The following is a 21,129-nucleotide window of genomic DNA, read 5'->3' on the forward strand; positions in this document are numbered from 1 at the left end:
GGAAAGCCACCTTTCTGAACTGTTTGTTTATGTGAACGCCACAGACCTGCCTGGTTTCTAAGAGGAGGTGGCCCAGCTGAAGTCTACACTCTGAATGACGCCCATGGCCACCCACTTTCAGGGGCTTAGGGATGGAGGTATTGCCCCCACCCCCCTTTCAGGGGTGTTAAATATCCTGTTACAGGGACAGACATCTAGGAAGTCTGGCTCAAATAGAAGAAGTTATTGGCAGAGTACTGCTCTCACGGAATATGCAAAACCACTGAAAAATCAGTCTCAAGGAACATGTAGCAGTGGGGACCAACCCCTACCTCAGAAGCAAGAGGAACCTTTACTTCTGCATATTCTGTCGTCAGTATGACAGTAACCATTCTGCTGAGTTTATTGACACAGACAGAGAAAAACAACAGAGACAGTGCTTCGGTCCCTAGGTCCTCAGAGGAAACCATCTGGCCTCGCTTGGGCAAGCTGGTAGGTTTCCAGGAACCTACAGACATGTTCAGGGGCAGGGGTCAGAGTTGGGGCCACAATTGCATGTGTTTCTGTACGTCCCCTGAGTCAGCAGGCTCTGAGTGGGAGCGTTGCTGAAGATGGCGGCGGGGGGGTGGGGGGTGCGGCTGGACAAACACCCCCAAACAGCAACTGCCTCCGGTCCCTAAAATCTGTAAGGTCTGTGGATTCTGCCAGCCGGGCATCTCAATTCTGCCTCCTTCTTTGCACCCCCCGCGGCCTTGCTCAGCAGGTGGTTAAGTCTGAGTCTGGAGTCAGGAGGCCTGGATTTGAATCCCAGCGCTCCAGCGTCAGTCCACTCGGCGGCGTTTAGCAAGTTACTCATTCTCTGTGGGCCTTAGTTTCCTCTTCTGAACGTGGGATAGAGAAACTTTTTATTTTAGGGCTATTGATGGGGTTAAAAGAGTTAGTACATGTGACCCCTTTACTTAAAGCACACCCAAATGCTCAGAATAATGCCTGGGAAACAGTAGCAGTATTACTGTTAGCTAGTAATTATGGCATTATTATAACTGTGACATTTTAACAATAATAAGAAGCATCGCTATTTCTCTAGTTCTGAATATTATCATTTTCCTATACCAGAAGTTCCTGAATTTTCTTGGTTCACAATGAGTCCCCTGGGCATCTCAGTAAGTTTTTTCACGGTGCACCCAGGCCAAAGGAAACACCTAATAATTTGGTTTGTTGTGTTATTATAGGCAAACACGTTAACAAGTGTTTATGTCCTCCTAACTTGGTAGCCGTTTGAAAATATACTATACACTAGAAAAATACTATTTTCATTTCAATTTAAAAAAACACAACTGCTTATTGATGGGATGTGTGCACCAGCTGGTCGCCCAAGTAAATGGAAAACTCAAAACACAGTCATATAGTGGGAATAAACAACACACAGTCACAGAGAGGAGGGACAAGATTTGGGACTCAGGGAAGCCATCCCAGAAGAAGTGGCGGCTGAGCGGAGCTTTGCTGGAGAAGGAGATGCTACCCAGGTGAACGGGACGGTGGTGGTGACGAGGAGGACTGTTCTCATTAAGCACCTGTTACATACCTGGCCCTTCACTTTGATAATTTCACGGAACCCTCCACCAGCTCTCCGCAGTCAGTACTATGGTAATTCCCATTTTTAGGTAGGAAACTTTGAGGGTCAGAGAAGTTCAATATTTGCCCACGGTCACAGAGCCAACATCCAAATGCACAGGTATGAATTCCAAAGCCCATATTCTTTCGACTACACCTACAGACTCCGCATACGACTCACTTCCTAGGGACAGAGGCAAGAACAGAAGGTTAACTTTACGTTTCCCTTGAATGACCCCGTGTGAAAGGGAAAGCAAAGCTAAATAAATTGGGAGAGAGCAGAGTTTATTTTGCCTTTCTCATGTCCTCCAGCTTATTCAGCCGGTGCTGCACACAGTGAAACGAGTGATTAGCTACGATGATTTTAATTAAAATGGAACATACCAATAAAGAAATGAGAAGCTGGCATCCTTGCTCATTTAACAACTCCTTTCATGGTGCCAGCTTTCCGGTTAAAGAAATGAGATGGGGCAATGTTCCTCCACCCTTTAGACAAGATGATTAAATATAATTCAAGTCTTTTTCTTGTCTCCAGTTGCTTTCTTACCTGAGACTAGCACAAAGTTTTGATAAAATTGCTGCCATAATCAGCCCCCGGTCCAGCTGTCTTTGACGTGGCATGTTGGGGTCCTTCCTAGGGGCTGTGCATAGACTCCACTCAGAAACCCGGACTGCCCGGCCAGCATCACTCAGCCACCCACCTCCCTGTGCACACCACTCGGTACTTGAGGGTCAAGTCCTCTGTGCCAACTTCTCCAACCACCCGTTCGTTTCATAGCTCGGACACTGCTTCCTCTCACCCCTTTGCGTACCTGTTTAATATATGTATACCTTTCTGCTTATTCCAGCCATGACCCTGGAAGGATCAGATCCACAAACCATGAGACCCCCTCCCCCTCTGTCTGACTCCCCCTGGCCTCTGGTGAATGGACCAAAGATCCATGGTCAACCCAAAGGTAGCATCTAATTTGACGGCCAGTAATCTATGACTTGGGTGGTTTACTTAAGTAGCTGAGCTAAGTCCATTAGGTTTTCCAAAGAATTTGAACCAGGCCAGAAGATGATATATGCTCAGGAACTGTTTTGACCCACCTGCGTGCTGAGGAGCAAGCCCGAGAAGTCAGAGTTTAAAGGTTAGTTAGACAGTAACTGGTGGAAAGGCTTTGATGTAGGTAGTAGTTGTCATGTCAGAGACTCCACTAGAAACAACTGGAAGAAGAAGAAATATTTCCCAAAGCAACTTAAAGATCCTCTTTAAAGGTCTCGGATTCAAGTCCATACATTTTTATTTTCTAGATGTAGGTTGGGTTTGATATTTCCTTGACTATAACTTCCCTCATTTTTCATTTTATGTGTTTGTGCTTTTGTTCCTTACTTCATCATGACTGTCAGTGGTACCTCTGTTTCCACTTTTTCTTTTTCACCTATTTCCCATGTGGAACTTGAAGTTTTTCTTCTGGCAATTTTGTTCTACCTTCTTAGTTCATTTCTGTTTCTTTATTAACTTGTGAACAGATTCTGCTGTGGGCTCATTTCATGTCCTTCCACCAACCTGGAGTTTTTCTTCTAAACCTGCTACATCCCATGGATCCCATACCGCATTCTGAGAAGTTGCCTACACTTTTTTTTTCTGACTCTAAATCCATATGGCTTAACAACAGACCAGATGATAATTTGAAGATAGTTTTGCTAGAACTCCTAACCTGTTGTAAACATATACCGATCTTAGCCCTCTGTAGTGAATTGAATAGGGGCCCCCAAAAGACATATTCGAGTCCTACCCCCCGAGTACCTGCGAAGGTGACTTTATTTGGAAATAGGGTGTTTGCAGATGTAATGAAGGATCTTGAAATGAGATCATCCTGGACTTAGGGGGGGACGATAAATCCTTATAAATGGCAGGAGAGAGAGATTTAAGACACACAGACACACAGACACGGGGAAGAAGTGTCCTGTGAAGATGGAGAAGAGACTGGAGTGATGCCACCACAAGCCGAGGAACACCAGCAGCCCCCAGAAGCTGGAAGAGACCAGCAAGTCTCCTTCCCTAAAGCCTTCAGGGGAAATGTGGCCCTGACCATACCTTGATTTTGGACTTCCGGCCTCCAGAATTGTGACAGAATGCACTTTTGTTGTCTGCAACCACCAAGTTCATGGTCAATTGTTACATCAGCCCTAGAAAACGAAAACCTGCTGCTTCTGAAACCACCCCCCAGTGTGAGGGCTAGCCCTCCCCTCTGTCTCAGGAGTAACACAGAAACAGCCAACTGTTCACTGCCCTGGATTGACGCACAGCCTAAACTCAGTTAATCAGATTGATTCCCTCAGTAATTCCCTTGAGGTCAGGACAAAGCAGGCAGAGTCTCTGTGCCTGTCCCCTGGAGAGCATCCCTGGGCGACCTCACAACCTCGCTCAGTTGCTGGACTGGACATTCCACGGAGGCAGGGGCATTCCCGGGGCCTGGCGGGGTCTGGCCTGCAACCTTTTCCAGTGTTTCTTGTCTCGGCAGCTCAACCCAGAAATCTAAGTCGGCTCTGACGCTCACCCTTACCCGCTATGGCAGACCCGGTCTGTGCCCCAACCATACCCCATGGGCCCTACCATTGCCATGAGCTCCAGACCACTTCTAACAGCCAATCCGTACATCTCTGTTCCTGAAGACGTTTTCTAAATCCATAGCAGGCAGGTTGGGAGTGCCAGAAAATGAATGTTCCCACACCAGCCTTCAACCAATGACGGGTGGAATTTGGTGTATCAGTAGCCCAGCTTCTTTACCCCTTGAGTGGGATAATTCTGAGACATGATTCCTCCCTGGCTCCCAGAATGAACTAAGCCCTAGTCCCGTCTCTCACTACAGCAACTGGCTTAATGCCTCCTTTTTCAGTGGCTGCCTTCCCTCCTTTGTCTCTTTTCCCCACCCCCATACCATTGTGCCCTGTATATTCCAATATGTTGAGTCTTTGGCTCAGCGTTCATTTCTGGGTGAACACAAACTAAGATCCTCCTATATCCAAACTTTCACCAAACTCTACTGAATTTATCTTCAGAATGTCTGTCAAATCTAGTTCTTCTTACCTCTACTGACATTAGCTTAAAGCCATCACAGACTTGTGCAAAATATCTACTTAGGAATTACCATCACACTGCACCATTTTCCTGTACAGCCAGCGTTATTTTTTCAACCTTTCAATATTAGCATATTTTCCTTGAGACAACGTGATGGTTCCTCATTGGTTTTTTTAAACATTTATTTTTATTGTATTTATTTATTATAATTTTTAAAAATTATTTTTGGCTACCTCGGGTCTTAATTGTGGCATGCAGGATCTTTGTTGTGGCACGTGGGCTCTCTCACTGAGGCACACAAGCTCAGTAGTTGTGGCGCATGGGCTTAGTTGCCCCGCGGCATGTGGGATCTTAGTTCCCCGACCAGGGATCGAATCCGCGTCCCCTGCATTGGAAGGTGGATTCTTTACCACTGGACCATTGGAGAAGTGCCCTCATTGCTTTTATGAGAAAGAGGAATGGAGCTTGCAAGCCCTGTGTTCTGGCTCCTGTGTGTTGTACCATGTGCCCCTTCCCTGCTCACCCTGCTCCTACAGCACTTGCTTCAGTTCATGGATGCCACAGGACTCTTGCACATGCTAACTGCTCAATCTGGAACGATTTCCCATTCGCCTTTGCCTATTGTTAACTCTTACTCATCATTCAGATCTTAGCTTCTCAGGGAAGCGCCCTCTGGCACCTTAACTAGGTATGTTTCCCTGGTTCTATGTTCTCTTGGTACCATCTACCTCTCCTATAACTCCCATCACAGTTACAATATCATATCCCTTTGTCTGATTCTTTGTTTGATGCCTCTCTTCTCCTCTAGACTCTGAGCTCCATGACAACGAATCATGTGTCAACAGTGGTCCATCACTGCACTCAGAGCGCTTGCTGCAATGCTTGGCGAAAAGGAGATGCTCCATAGATATTTATTCAATGAAAGAATGAAAGTAAATAAGTAAAAATGCAGCTATTTCTAATCAAATAGCCAATTCAGTAGGCCAAGGAAAAAATTCAGTCTCTTCCCAACTGTCTACCTGACAAAGGTTAACCTAAGGTGGCCCGATATCATTGTGAGTCATTTCCCATTTACTGTATGAAGTATATTAAGTGCCCTACCATGAGTCGACATGAGTAGCTCCTATCTTTAACCAATTTTTGCCTTGTACCTTAGTTATTTCCATACCTAGCTGTCTGATGTACTTTCCTACGAGCTACCAGAAGACAAGAATTAGCGCCTCTTCCTCCTTCTAGCTCCACTGCCTGGATATATTTGGGGCCCATGCCCCTTCATATCTAGGTAAACTTGACTGGAATCCCCATGGTAATTCCAATGCAAACTCAATTGTCTCCCAAGATTTATTCGAACCCTTAAGGGCTTACATTTCTTGTAATCACCTCTGGTTCAATTTCCAGCTTCAATGAATCTTAGTTCTGCATCCTATACCTTGAGGTTTTGCCCCACCTCCTTTACTGTAGTGTCAACCCAAATTCAGGATGGAGACCACTTCTTCTTGTTTTTACCAAGATTGCCTTTTATATAAATCTCTGAGTGACTTTAGTTGGAGACACAGGGGTATCAGCCAGGTAAACATAAACTGCAGAACTTATATTTGAATATCGTGTTTTCTTGTTCTTAAAAAGTCTTGTCCATTTCTGCCAAATCAGGTTTCAGGCTGACGCTGTGTTTCTTTGTGCTTTCTCTGGCCTTTGTCTTCTCTAGCTGCTTGCACCACCAATGAGGCACTCATTTTTTCTGCAGCAGAGTTGAATCTACCTATTTGATTCCTTGCATCTCATGCCCACTAGGACTTGTCTTCCATATCCAAAAAGCCTAGCAATGAATTTTCCTAAATAAGAAGAATTTATCTATACATGGTACATTAATTCCAATGACACCTTTTTCTCACTCCACTGGATCTTCTTCTTTCTTTCTTCCTTTCTTCCTTCCTTTCTTTTTTTCTTTCTTTCTTTCTTGAAATCACTGGGTGAAGCGAGGACAGCCTTCTAGCCAAACCCATGGGCGCGGGATTTAAAAAAAAAATCCATGTGTGCAAAACACATTCGATGTGTAAATGCATTGATCCTGTAAGGAGACAGATGAGCCTGGGAAATGGTGATGGGGGTGAATGATAAGATCAGAACGACTAGGAGTAAGAAGCTGCATTTGAGGCTTGGGCAAGGGGAGGATAGGGATGAAGAATAAGGATCAGAGACTGAGACTGGGTTGCAAAGGGTGGAGGTAAAGGAGAGTTGGCTGTGAAGCATTTGTACTGAAGGAGTAGTAGTGATGACGTTTAGGAGAGAGGTGGCGAGAGGAACAACGTTGAAACGGAGACGCCGTTGGGTCACCAGCCAGGGGACGTGAGCATTGGCCCTGGCACTGCCCATGTGTACACTGTGTGGTGGTGGGACAGGTTGGGAGATTGGGATTGACATATATATACTACTATATAAAACAAATGACTCATGAGAACCTGCTGTATAGCACAGGGAACTCTACTCAAGAGTGGATATACGTATATGTATAACTGATACACTTTACTGTACAGCAGAAAATAATATAACATTGTAAAGCAATTATACTCCAATAAAAATTAATTTTAAAAATATACCATGTGACCTTGGACACATAAATCAATCTTTCTGAACCTCAGTTTTCTTATGTGTAAAGCAGACTTGAACTAGTTGGTCTCTAAACAAGGTCTACTTCTGAAATCTTGGGTTCTGGACTCTCTCCAACTCTATTTGAACACATACAGTTAATTAAGCAGTTTTGCTGAATGTTTTACAAAGGAAAAAATCTGACTGAGGAAAAGAAAAGAACTGCTTTTTGTCTACTGTTTGAAGCTAGCAGCATGCAGAGAGTTCATTATGTGAAAATACCATTTGGGGAGATTAATTAAAAATTCTGACATTCAGAGCAGGGATTTGGGGCAGGAATGTACAAGTCCAGAACTCTGGGTAGAATTAGGCATCTGAACGTTGCACCTTATTAGGTATACAGTCAGGTGCTAGGAGGGGGACATGTGGAAGCCTACATTCCAAACCCAAGTGCTGGTAGGCTTTATGCATTTTGTTTGAATTCTTGCACGTTTAATAGGATTTAGCTACAGTGCCTTGGCTCAGCAATCTGTTTCCTTGGCAATGCAATCCTCAGAGGGGCAGAGGCCATATGGAAAACAGGGGTCATTTTGTAATTTAGTAAGTGAGGTGAAAGGAAGAGAATTTCATTCGATGGATATCTTTGTATTCCCTCTGTACACACAGTAAGGAAAAGAGTGACCAGCACATGGTAGGTACTTAACAAATGGGACGCACTCATTATTAGGAGAAAAAAATTCACCCTATGCACCATATTATAGTAGACGCCCAAACATGCTCTTTTTCCCAAAAGTGCTTGGTAGACACAATAACTATGCTCCATAGCTTCACTGGCTCTTTTCTTCCTACATCTCTCACATGCATTCCATCAGCAATTCTTGTTCACTCTGTGTCCAACTCATATCCCAAGTTCACCCAGGTCTCCCTGGCACTGTGGCAGGTGGTCCAGCCATTCTCACTTCCCACCTGGGCCTACAACAGTCTCCTAATGTGTCTGTTTTTGCCCCCTGCACTCCATCCTTCATGGAACATCTAGAGTGATCATTTGAAAACATGAGTAACATCATGTCACTTCTCGGCCTAAGACCTTCTGGTACCTTCCAAGTGTGCCTATATTGCAAACTTCTTTCCTGGTTGACAAAACTGGCACATCCTGGACCCTCCTTACCTCTGACCCTTCTCTTCCTGGGCCACTTTTCTGGCTTCCTTAGTGAGCTAAAATGTATATGGCCTTCCCTGTCTTCCTGAAACATGCCAAGCTCACTCCCACCACAGGGCTTTTGCGCTAGCTGTCCCCTCTCCCTGGAATGGTCTTCACCCCTGGTCTTTGCATGGCTGGCATGAGTTTATCATCAATTCTCAGTACACTTGTCCCCTCCTGGGAGAGTCCCACCCTATTCCACTCTCTGTCACACGCCCATATTTTAATTTTCTGCACACCATTTCTGCATCTGATATTTTTGTGTATTTATTTACTTGCTTATTTGTTTTTTTCCCCTCTCTCTCCCTCTCTTCAGAACATAAGCTCTGGGAGTGTGGGGACCTTTTATTATATTTTATTCTCTGCCAGGAACTCAATAAATATATCTTGAATAGATGAGTGAATTAATTTTGTCTAAAATTAATGGTCAAGTCATGTTGCCACAAAGAAGTAGGTCAGCACAATAATGAAATAATATCAGTGATTAGGTAAAAAGTCTGCCTGAGCACTTCAGTTTTTATTTTTAGTACTTTTATAAATTGATAATTTATTTCACTATGTGACAACTTTATAACCATTTATGTGTCTTTAATTATGTTTCATAATTGTTAATTTTTTTTTCTTTTTAAAAAATATCTAATTTATTCCAGCTAAGTAGCCCAGCTCTACATCGGTATACATTAGGAAAAAAATGAGGACACTCTAGACACCCAACAACTTGTGAACTGTATAAATAAATTATGATAAATTATAGAAAAACATATGTAACTCCATTTTGTCAAATAATTTTATCCATACCTCTCTATTTAGAAGGATGTTCACCAAGCTGTTTAAAATTCTCTTCTCAGAAAGGGGGGTTGGGATTATGACTATCATTTACAAGAAAAACTTTGAAAGGCTATAAAATATAAGGGCTTGGAATGTCTGAGTTGGAGGAGAGAGTTTTTCACTTAAAAAAAAAAATGCCAATCCCTAAGTGAAAAACAAAAAAGACAGGAAGAAAAAATTCAAATTCTGGGGCTTCCCTGGTGGCGCAGTGGTTGAGAGTCAGCCTGCCGATGCAGGGGACGCGGGTTCGTGCCCCGGTCCGGGAAGATCCCACGTGCCGCGGAGCGGCTGGGCCCGTGAGCCGTGGCCGCTGGGCCTGCGCGTCCGGAGCCTGTGCTCCGCAACGGGAGAGGCCCGTGTACCACCAAAAAAAAAAAAAAAAAAAAAAAAAAAAAAAAAAAAATTCAAATTCTGAAACCGAGATTTTCTATTCGCAGATTCAGCTGGGGTGCTCAGATAACGGTAATCCTCAGGACATCTTTGGAGGCATTGGCTTAGCTGACCGGGCAACACCACGACAGAACATCGATAGCTTTGAGACCATTTCCCTTTTGTTCCCTCTCCTATTCCATCCCTCTCACGCCCCACAGCATCATCCATCTACACCCCAGTAGTGTACTGTATTCACGTGCCTGCATTGCCAACTGGCTGTGTGTAAAACACTCAGAGAAGGTGCAGAAGGTTTTCTACATGTGGGCTGTGACGGCTCCTTTTCATCTCCTGATTCACATGGGGTCTGAGCTCTGTCCTGAGAAAGTAAATTGAAACATGCCAGCAGTGGGAACCAGCAATGCACAGGCATGTCAGGGCTTGGTGGAACAGACCAAGTTGTCAGGAGGACCTCAGGGCCCCTAGAAGAAAATCAACCTGCAAGAAAAAGAGTCTAGAATAACAGACTGAGACTGGGCAAAGAACCAGAGGTTTCTTTGGAATTTTTCTAAAGGGAAACATCACACAAGATGGACAGGGGTGCCTGCCAATTCCCCTGCCACTTCAGCAGTTCCCGTGAGCCTGCCTTCATAGAAGGGGTCTGAGGTTCTTGACACTTACGTGCCTTAAACAATGTTGATGTATCTCTATTACAAAACCATCCCCTAGACTGGTCCACCAAGATGGGGGAAAAAATTTTTGTAATCATGCAAAATTTCGAGGTCACGTGACAATCACAAAGCTTCCTGAATTGAAGATATGGGTTTACTTTATGGCCAGATGTGGGTAATTATTTGAGAAAAAAAAAAAAGTGTCTGAGCCTACACGTGCAGAAGACACTTGCTTCTCATTCCACAGATTCTTTTTTTTTTTTTTTTTTTAATATTTATTTATTTGGTTGCAGCAGGTCTTAGTTGTGGCAGGCAGGCTCCTTAGTTGCAGCTCCCGGGCTCCTTAGTCGTGGCGTGTGAACTCTTAGTTGCGGTATGCACGTGGGATCTGGTTCCCTGACCAGGGATTGAACCCAAGCCTGCTGCACTGGGAGTGCGGAGTCTTATCCACTGCACCACCAGGGAAGTCCCCTACAGATTCTTGATGTAAAACTAACAGCAGGTCCTTTTGTGGGAGCATAGATTTTGAAAAGCTTCCTTCCTCTGCCCACAATGATCAGGCAACTCTTCTCCTGTGGCTTCCTCTTCCACCCACTCCTCCTGGAAGGAGTTGAGTCTAAAAGGACTCAGATGACAGATGGAATGAACAGTTGTGTGTCTTTACAGAGCTTTCGCGCTGCTTCTTGTTTAGCAGTCCTTACAATCCTATGTGTGAGACTGGACAGGTTACCCCTGTGGTACCCCAGGAGTATAAGGGTATTTGGTGATGTTCGGTGCTTGCCTAAGAACCGAGGCTATTTACACGAGGGTCTCCACAGCAGAGCCGATTCCCCAGTTCTACCTCCATCAGATCTCTCATGAAAGACAAAGGGAAGAGAAGTTGTGCCTCTCACCAGAGGGCTCTGTGGTAGCTGTGCCTGTGATCTGCCCAGCACGTTTTCCTTTGTCCCTTGGCCATCGGTCATTAGTGAACGTTCCAGGTGCATCTGTCCATACAACTATTTTTTGCTTAAGCTGGTCTGAATCGGGTCTCTGTCTCTCATAAGCAAAGGAAGCCTAACACCAAATGCATTAATGACCAACAGCTTTGCCTTGCCCCGGTCATCCTTTTGAGGTTCCTGTCATAGACCCCAGGGTTGCTTTGCTCCTGTTTGGGCAGCAAAGTTTCAGATATTTTAAAGGATATTATGGAAGTAGGGGGAAATACAATACTATTCAATCTTGTGCCCTGAGAATTCCAGGCAGTGTTAAGTTCGGAAGATCCCTACTAGTAACGTTAAGAAAAAACACTAAGCAGATGACAGAGTGGAAACTGACTGCCAAAAATTCTCTCCTTTTCTATCTCTACTGGAGGCAATCTGACAAAATTTATTAATTTTGACTTCCAGCTAATAACGTATCAGGAGATACACTCCCTGATGAACTGTTTCATTTGGCACAGAAGGCCATCGATGTTCAGAGGGCATGAGACACTGTTAAATTAACGCTTGTGCTCTGCTGGTAGGACAAGAAAGTTGTGTTTCTTGGACTAATCTCATCAAATAAATTCTCTTGGCTATAAGTACTCAGGCCTTCAGGGACAGACAAAAGTAAACAATGAGATTATCTTGATCTATTCACACTCTACAGTGAATTGTTCTGTATAAAATTTCCCTTCTCCAGCTCTCCACTTGAATCTTGGCTGTGCTATTAAGAGAAATGAACCATGCTGTCTATTATTTATTTCTCAAATTATCCTCAGTTACTCTAAGATTGATCAATATAAATGAAATCATTAAGGGGCCAACATATTAAAAAAGCAATATCCAAAACAGTTGGATTATAGGATTCTGTTGTCAGATTTACAGCCCAGAGGAGAGAATCCCCCCTCTCCCTACTAGCACTTCTATAAAAACAACTACTCCAAAGAGGATAAAAAGGAATGGGACCAGCCCCAATTTTGGAGAACCTGGTAGCTGAAAGAATAAGGATTAGGTCCATATAATGATGCTTCTAACAATGATAGCAAAGAAGCATAACTGCTATTACCACTTTTGAAGGCTTATTGCTACTGTTTTTTTTTTTTTGGGGGGGTGATCAAAATTTTATTTTATTTATTTATTTTTTTAAATTGAAATTAGTTGATTTACAATGTTGTGTTAGTTTCAGGTGTACAGCAAAGTGATTCATATATATATATATTATATATATTAGTGTGTATCTGTATTGTTCTAAAGCAGAGAATTACAAACTATGGCCCAAGACCTGTTTCTGTCAATAAAGTTTTATTAGAACACAGTCACACCCATTCATTCATTTCCATATTGCCTGTGGCCACTTTGGCTCTTGAGTATTGCCACAGAGACCTATAATCTACAAAACCCCCAAACATTTACTCTCTGACGCTTTATAGAAAAAAGTTTGCTGAACCTGGTCTAAATGCTCTTCTAGCATTTTCTTACACAACCCTCAACAGACCATGAGGTAGGTTAATGCTATTTCCATTCCCACTTTACAGATGAAGAAAAAGGCCCAGAGAGGATTAAGTAACTTCTTCAGGTAAAGCGGAGCTCCATCCACTTCTATTTGTAAAACTTACATTCTTAATGAATCCGAAGTGCTGTCTCCCTAATGCAAATAATACTATTGTCCTCCACTAGCACCCTCTAGAATGTGTAAAATCTGCTGCCCAGGCAAGAAAAAGTAGCCTTTGGCACAAGGCTCTAAAGAGTAGATTGAGGGGGTGGGTGCAGGAGGAATTAGAGAGAAGGAGAAGGCCCTTTTGTATCATGCATTACATAAATATCAGTCAGCAGTCAATGATGTCACCACAAAATTAAAATTTCTCTGCTCAAATGTACTCTCTCCCTTCTCCTCCGAACCTCTGATGATCTGGAGTAATTTAGGAAAAATTCAAGGATTTCCCTTATGTTCTATGCCATAGAACAATACAAAGACACGGCAAAAAGGAAAAAAAAAAAAAAAAAAACCTTGTTAATAGAGAACTTGGCCATTCAGAACTTGGAGGAACTCTGTGGGAAAAGTCACATGTCAGGTCATTCTCTTCATCTGGGACTATAAAACCAAGAGCACATCAAGACCAGCCACAGACATCCTGGCTGTTTGAAGAAATCAGTCATTTTCATAATGGCTGGAGAATGACGGAGATTCATGTAGATTAGCTCCGATCATCACCACACCTACAGCATGGCTATAACCCTTCCTATATACAGGTGAGGAGACCCACCCAAGCAACAGACCTGATGAGGGGTAAAGGACATGGTCTCCCTCTGTGGCCCCTGTTTGGCTCCCGACACCATTGCCCTTCCATTCTAGCTCTGCATCTGCGCTTTCTTTTCCCATTTTAGCCCTGTCCCCATCCCTTGAGTTTGCCAAATGCCCTTGGCTTCTCGGATTTGACCCCTGGAGACAGCCCTCTTTAAGGGCTGGCCCACGCTCAGACCTCCACTGTCTCCTCTACCCACCAAATGGAAGAGGATGCCTTGCATTTCTCTACCCCTGAGGCCCATGCTTTGCACAAGACTCTGCCCACTCAGCATTTGGACTGTCGCTTTACCTAAGAGGATGCCCTGGCAAAGGCTCTGGTTCCTTCTCAGCCTGGGTCCTGGCAAATACCATTTTAGTCCCTGTAACATGAATATATTTCATTGGGGGATTTGAGGACCTCCACTGTACATATATATTACCCATTATTGAGGAGAGGTGGTGGAGGAAAGTAGGGAAAAACCCTACTCTTTTGGGAGTTAGATACTTGTGGACCTATATCACCTCTGACCCCATCTAGGTGTGGCCAAAGTCCTTTCATCCTGTAGGCCTTCATGCACTCATTCACCCAATGAGTGCATTAAAGTGTCTAGTCTGTGACATTGTTGTAAGTAATAGAGGCAATAAAAGTGAGCAGCTTCCAGACTCCCCACCAACGGGGCCACTGCGTGATAAACGGCGGCGTCACACACCCACTCAGGGTCATCACGGCACAGGCTCCTGCCCACCAGATTTTTGTCCCCAGAGCTCTGTGCCCACAGCTACCTCTCTAAAACTCTTCATTCTGATCAGTCTAGTTTGTGTTCACCCCACGGCTCTCTAGTCCATTTCTACTCAAAGTGTGGTGCCTGGACAAGTAACATGGCCCTCACTCAGGAGCCCGTGAGAAAAGCAGAATTTCAGACCCTTCCCCAGACCTAGTGAATCAGAATCTGTATTATAACTGTTCCCGGTGATTCTTGTACATAATAAAATTCGAGCAGCACTGTTCTGTTTTGCTCTTCCCCTGTAATTATCATCTGTAAATTTTCTCCCACAATACATCTTATCTGATGGATTAGATTCCTATTGCTGCTGTAACAAATGATCACAAATTCGGTGGCTTGGAACAACACCAATTTATTCTCTTGAGCTTCCGCAGGCTGGAAGTCCACAAGCCGCTTCCTGGGCTGAAACCAAAGTATCGGCAGGGCCATGCTCCCTCCGGAGGCTCTCAGGTAGAATCTGTTCTGTTGCTTTTTCCAGCTTCTAGAACTGATTCCTTGGCTTGTGGCTTCCTTCTCCATCTTCAAAACCTTCAGCAGCAACTTGCTTCAGCCTTTATATTGCCTTGTATCTCTCCCTCTGCTGCCTCTTTATAAGGACATATGTGATTGCATTTAAGACCCAGCCAGACAATCCAGGATTCCCTGGATTATAATTTGAAGATTCTTCACTTACTCACATATGCAAAGTTCCTTTTGCCATATAAGGTGGTATTCACAGGTTGCAGGGGGTTAGGACATGGATATTTTGGAGGCCCACAATACTTTCTATCATACCTGGGTCTCTCTTTTTTTGGCACTTAGTAGGTCTTCAGTAAAGGTTGGTTGACATTTTTGTTCGTTTAGTGGATGTCATAATTAGTAGATGCCTGCCTGGAGATGCGTTCAGGGAGACAGGCAACTAAATAAATCGACTATAATTTATCATAACTGAGTATTTATGAACATATCCCTCTGGTTCATATGTTTTCGATGGAAGAGGTAATTAACCTTGAAGGGTTCACAAAAGAGGTGAATGAGTCCTGAAAAATGAATAGAAATTCAGCAGGTGATCGAGCAGAGGAAAAAAGCATGGAGACAAAACAACAAAGCCTATTTACGGAGCTGTAAGTATTGGGGGAACTAGAGCGTAAGTATAAAGCCAGAATCAGAAGATGAAGCGAAGGCTGCTGGTAAGGATCACATCAGGAAGGGTTTCGAATCATCTCACCAAGGAAACCAGTGTCTGTCCTGTAGAGAGCAGGCAATTATTACAGAGTTAAAATCAGGAGACGGAGAAGATCAGGGCATCGTTGAAGAAAGATCATTCTGGTGACAGTGTAGAGGCTCTTTTGCAAAAGCTCGGCACAATTAAATTAACTTCTCAGTTCACGGCAGGTGTTTGAATACGTCTCTGCTCACCGTCCCTGCTATGCACCACCACGCTTGTCAACACACAATTAAAGTGACGGAGAAACAGCAGCACAGAGACAACGTAATATAATGGAACGCGTGCCGACTCGACCACTGGGAGTTTCTCACGGGCTCAACCCTCATCCCTGACTCCTCCTAACCTCTTCCTGCCTCACACCACTCAACTGTGCCCGGGGCTCAGTGACCCGCTTGACGCCAGCAAACGTCTGTCCCTCCTACTAGTTACATGAAGGATCAAAAGTGCTGAGTCCCTCTGTGAACATCAGTTCTTATTTCCCATTCTTTTTTTTTTTTTTTTTTTTTTTTTGTGGTGTGCGGGCCTCTCACTGTTGTGGCCTCTCCCGTTGCGGAGCACAGGCTCCGGACGCGCAGGCTCAGCGGCCACGTCTCATGGGCCCAGCCGCTCTGCGGCACGTGGGATCTTCCCGGACCTGCATCGGCAGGCGGATTCTCAACCACTGCGCCACCAGGGAAGCCCCTTATTTCCCATTCTTAAAAAGCTCACTTTGCAAAGAAGCTGGAAAAATTCAAAGCCTTTAGCTTTGTCCTTTCACAAAGAAAGCAAATAGGAAAGTCATGGTGTTCCCTGTTTTTTTTAAAAAAAAGGGTCTGACACAACAGGGCATTTTGCCAAAAAAAAAATCCTGTTTCTTTCCAAAAAAGGAAATGAAGCTGTCTGGTCACCTCGTTGACATGTGCCCTGCGAGGAGGGCTTGTCTCTCCCAGGGCCGCTGGGGGTGTCAGTGCTGGGCCCTGGATGCCCTTTCCCGCCACCACTCACTCAGGAAAGACGGGATATTAGATACAAAGTGCTCCTGGGCTGGGAAGGTTTGTCCCTCTATTCACGCGACTTCTGTCTGCTCTCAGCTCTCCACGTGACCCCTGAGTCTTGAACACTAGGGGACAAAGTGGCAGAAGATGTGTGTGGCAGGTGGCTGTGAATTGAGAAATATCAAAGTCCAATATCAGAAGGGAGATCTCTCCAGAATCTTGAAGAACGGGCCGCGGATGGACATACGCCAGAAAGTCTGCCGATAGAGCCGGACGAGATCGGCGTGCACAGGAAGCACCGAACGAGACGCTGCTGCGATTGTGCCCCATGCTGTCCTCTCGCCGCCAGCCTCGTCCACTGTAGCGTCCTTCCCCCAGAGTGTTGGCGCCACGCAGACAGCTCACCCAAATCCTGGCCATCCTTTTTTTTTTTTTAACAATTAAATCCACAATTTTATACATTTATAAAAAATATGGAGCGCTTCACGAATTTGCGTGTCATCCTTGCGCAGGGGCCATGCTAATCTCTGTATCATTCCAATTTTAGTATATGTGCTGCCGAAGTGAGCACCTGGCCATCCTTCAATGCTGCCTCACCTCTGACGGCACTAACATTTGATCTTTCTCTTTTTCCCTTTTTTCCTTTCTCTCTCTCTCTCTCTCTGTACTCACTTCTCTCTCTTTTGTTCCCGTAGTACTTTTCCGGTACTTTAACTCAATTCAACAGAAACATAGGTTCCAAGATTGTAACACACTAAATTCCTTAATAAACATAATTGTGTAAGAAAAAGAGTGTGGATGCAAATCTCACTCTGCCTCTTACCAGCTTTGTAAGCAAATCCCTTCAGTGCCATTCCGCATAGGCCCTGATGGGATAAAACCTGGGATCTGGGGCCACGATACTGGGTTTGAATCCTGCTTTTAGGAGTAACAACACATAGCATGTGGTGCATGTGGGCAAGACACCCATTAAGTCTCAGCATCCGCATCTGGAAGTGGAGGAAATGCTAGCACCTGCTTCCCAGTGTAGCTTTGAGGATGGGCACGTTTGCAGGACGTGTGCGATAACACAGTCGCCATCCCACGGCTTCCCTGGTGGCACAGTGCTTGGGAGTCTGCCTGCTCATGCAGGGGACATGGGTTCAAGCCCTAGCCTGGGAAGATCCCACAGGCCATGGAGCCACTAAGCCCATGCGCCATGGCTGCTGAGCCCACGTGCCACAACTACTGAAGCCCGCGCGCCTACAGCCCATGCTCTGCAACAAGAGAAGCCACCGCAATGAGAAGCCCGCGCACCGCAAGGAGAAGCCCGCGCACCGCAAGGAAGAGTAGCCCCCGCTCGCCGCAGCTAGAGAAAGCCCGCGTGCGGCAACGAAGACCCAATGCAGCCCCAAATAAAATAATTAATTAATAAAATAAAATAAAATAAAAGGTATAAGATGAATGACATTTAAGAACAACAACAACAAAAGCGCCATCCGAGGCTGTTTCAGCATCAGACTGTTGTGAGGGTGGAAGGAGAGGTGGTGTGGGAGGTCCCTAGGGCTGCCCGTGCACTAGGAGTGGCTTATACCTGCTCTCCCTGTCCTGCGCTGGGGAAAAGGGAAACCCTCATGCTTTCTTGTCCATTCTTGAGGGCTCTCTCTGTGCCTTACAATGTGCTTTGTGCATAGCAGCCTCCTGGCTAGTATTTGTGAGGAGCAGGTAAACCAAGATCAGGCCAGCTCTAGTCTCCCAATGTGGGTTCCAGGAGGGGAGAAGATACCACAAAGAGTCAACCAGTAGCTCGTTGAGGAATGTTCAGGAGATGTGAGGGTGGGGCACTACAACCAGAGTTTGGCAGACGTTCCCTTCCCATCTCCCTGAATTCATTCATTCATTCATTCATTCATTCACTAGTGAATGCGGCTACTCTTTCCTTCTCTGAGTTTACTAAACCCAAGGAGAAAATGCGTCTTCAGCATCTCCCTCTGAAACATCAACTTGGCCAGACGTGAAGGCCTTCACTCCAGCAATCCAAAAAACCAAAGTCACGAGGACGGACTGCTCTCGCCAGGCAGACTGCAGAGCGCCGAGCAGGGCCAGAGCTGACGTGGCATTTTCTCTGCACACGACGCAGCCAGGCCCGTGGTCCTGTGGAAAAACACGGGGCACAGGGCCAGGCGCCTGCCCTCTGGTCCCAGATTTTCACCCACTTGCTGTGTGCCCGTGGGTGAGTCACTTGACCCCTTCGGGTGGAGAACGACATGCGTGCTGCTTTATATGTAAATACGGCACTACTATGAACAGAGGCCCCACTCTCAGCCCGGTCCTTTGCATTCCTGGTCTCGTTTCATCTTCACAACAACCCTGTGTGGTTGGAATTCCAACTACAGTTGGTCTGACTCCAGACACTAGGCTTTTCAGCCCTGAGTGTTTCGTAAAAGCCAGTCGGCTTGTGTACCATCTCTGTCGCTTTTGCCACCGCCGTGTCCAACTTCTACTATTATTTTCAAACTGAAATACACTTATCTTAAAGGGAAAATATATTTCTCTGCTGTGGAAGGAAAACCAATATCACTTGCTGCTGAGAGAAGATAAACTCAAAGTGAGAAACAAAACAATGGTATAAAATTCCAGCCAGGGGCTTCCCTGGTGGCGCAGCGGTTGGGAGTCCGCCTGCCGATGCGGGGGACGCGGGTTCGTGCCCCGGTCCGGGAAGATCCCACGTGCCGCGGAGCGGCTGGGCCCGTGAGCCACGGCCGCTGAGCCTGTGCGTCCGGAGCCTGTGCTCCGCGGCGGGAGAGGCCGCAACGATGAGAGGCCCGCGAACCGCAAAAATAAATAAATAAATAAATAATAAAAAAATTCCAGCCAGAAAGCAGTGTTTACTAGTCTGAGTCCAGGGCTCGTCAGAAAACAGAGGACAGCCTCAAATGGGGAAACTGGGGAGAGTTTAATGGGGAAACTGTTAAAAAAAAAAAGATGTGCGCAGGGCTAAGGGAAACTAACAAGGGGCTGGAAAGAGTTGAGAGCAATTACCCCCTAGGGTGGGCTTCATAGATTTAGCCAATAAAAATACAAGATGTCCAGTTAAATTTTCAGAAAACAACAAACAAGTTTTTAATAGAATTCTGCCTCGGGCATATTTTGTATCTACTTTGCACTAAGATTATTTGTTGTTCTCTGCAATTCAAATTTAAGTGGACATCCTGTATTTTTCTGGCAACACTCCTCTAGGAGGGAAAGAACAGGAGAAGTGGTTACTGGAACACACAGGGAGAGCGAGATCTGTAAAAGAAGGGCTGCCTGGGGAGAGCTGTGGCCTTGGTCAGAGGAGCGTGACCCAATGCGGCAGGGAAGGGGCTGGGGGAGAGGAAGGCCCGGAGCTGTCTCTCCTCCTCCAGGCTTCCCAGCGCCTGCTGGTGTTTTCCATTATTAGAAACGAATAGTCAAGTAAGCCCATTCCAACGGTTTCCAAGAAGATCAGCCTGCCAGGGCACAGAACTTGGTAGGAAAAAAAAAAAAAGGAGAGTGGGTGTGGAGGGCAAATAGAAGATACTAGCACACCTCCAGCTATTTGAACCCAGAGTCTAATCTCTTTATTGTTAAAAGATTAGCAAGTGTTAGAAAAGTATCAAATACTTCTGCCACCCCACCCCCTACTTTCTACTTAACTTGGTCAAAAGGTCTGGAAAAAAATGGGAAAATGGAAAAAAAATCCCTTTCTCATGAAGTGCGTTATTTAGTGTCATGGCAACGGGCCACCTAAAATTACCTTGTGTGTGTCCTACACCTCCGGAAACCTTGCTGTAGGTAAACAACCACTAGGGTCAAGTGAGGGAGGCACCCACCTCAGATGCACAATTTCAGGGGATGACAAAAAAGTAATCAAGGTAAATACTATTCTAACGCATGCTCTCTAGAAATCACAGTGAACACAAAAATCCATGATAACCAAAGTGTCAGCATTTTAATAAAGACCAGATCCACCCCTGCCTTTGCAAAACTCAGCCTCGCTTGCCCCACCCCAATCCGGGATTTGTAGGTGGGTGGGGTAGTCCCGGTGCTTTTCACATCTAGAGAGCCCTCTCATTCCCAAGACATTATTAAGCATCTTATTTGACGTTCCCAGCCAATCCACGAGGGATCCAGGAAAAAAGTCATTCTCGTTTTACAGTCAGAGTGGTGGTTTTAGTCTGAGAGACCTGGGTTCGAGGCCTGCATCTGCTGTTTAGAAGGGTGTAATGTAGTACAACCTGCAAATCCACCTTCCTGGCGCCTCCAGGCCTTCACCTGCCCCACTGCCTCTGCACTGTCCCCCCACTGCAGACCCTACCCTGTACCCACTGAAAGGCACTTAAGAACTTAGAAAGAGAACGTCTCTGTTTTTGACTCTTCAGTTCCTGAACTCATGAGGTTTAAACTCATTCACTGTCATTCACCAGAAAAGGTTCCTACTGGTTGACTTATTTCCTTTCTTATTCATGAAAAAAGTTGAGGGAAGGTCCTGAGGGTCAAAACAGTCATTTTCCACCATATGCTCAGAGAAGGGAGAAAAAGGGGGGAAGGGAAAAGGCAACTTTTCAGACAGAAGCAAAGAGAAAACAGCCCCAAAGACTG

General features: G+C 45.3%; 1 non-coding gene across 1 annotated transcript; it reads right to left on the reverse strand.

Annotated features, from left to right (window-relative positions):
* Window positions 1-16,994: 16,994 nt before the first annotated feature.
* LOC131745674 (U6 spliceosomal RNA) lies at window positions 16,995-17,098 on the reverse strand. The gene has a single exon (XR_009332407.1). It is a non-coding gene; the product is annotated as a U6 spliceosomal RNA (small nuclear RNA).
* Window positions 17,099-21,129: the final 4,031 nt, after the last annotated feature.

The sequence above is a fragment of the Kogia breviceps genome, chromosome 18, assembly GCF_026419965.1.
Source record: "Kogia breviceps isolate mKogBre1 chromosome 18, mKogBre1 haplotype 1, whole genome shotgun sequence".
Classification (NCBI taxonomy): Eukaryota; Metazoa; Chordata; class Mammalia; order Artiodactyla; family Physeteridae; genus Kogia; species Kogia breviceps.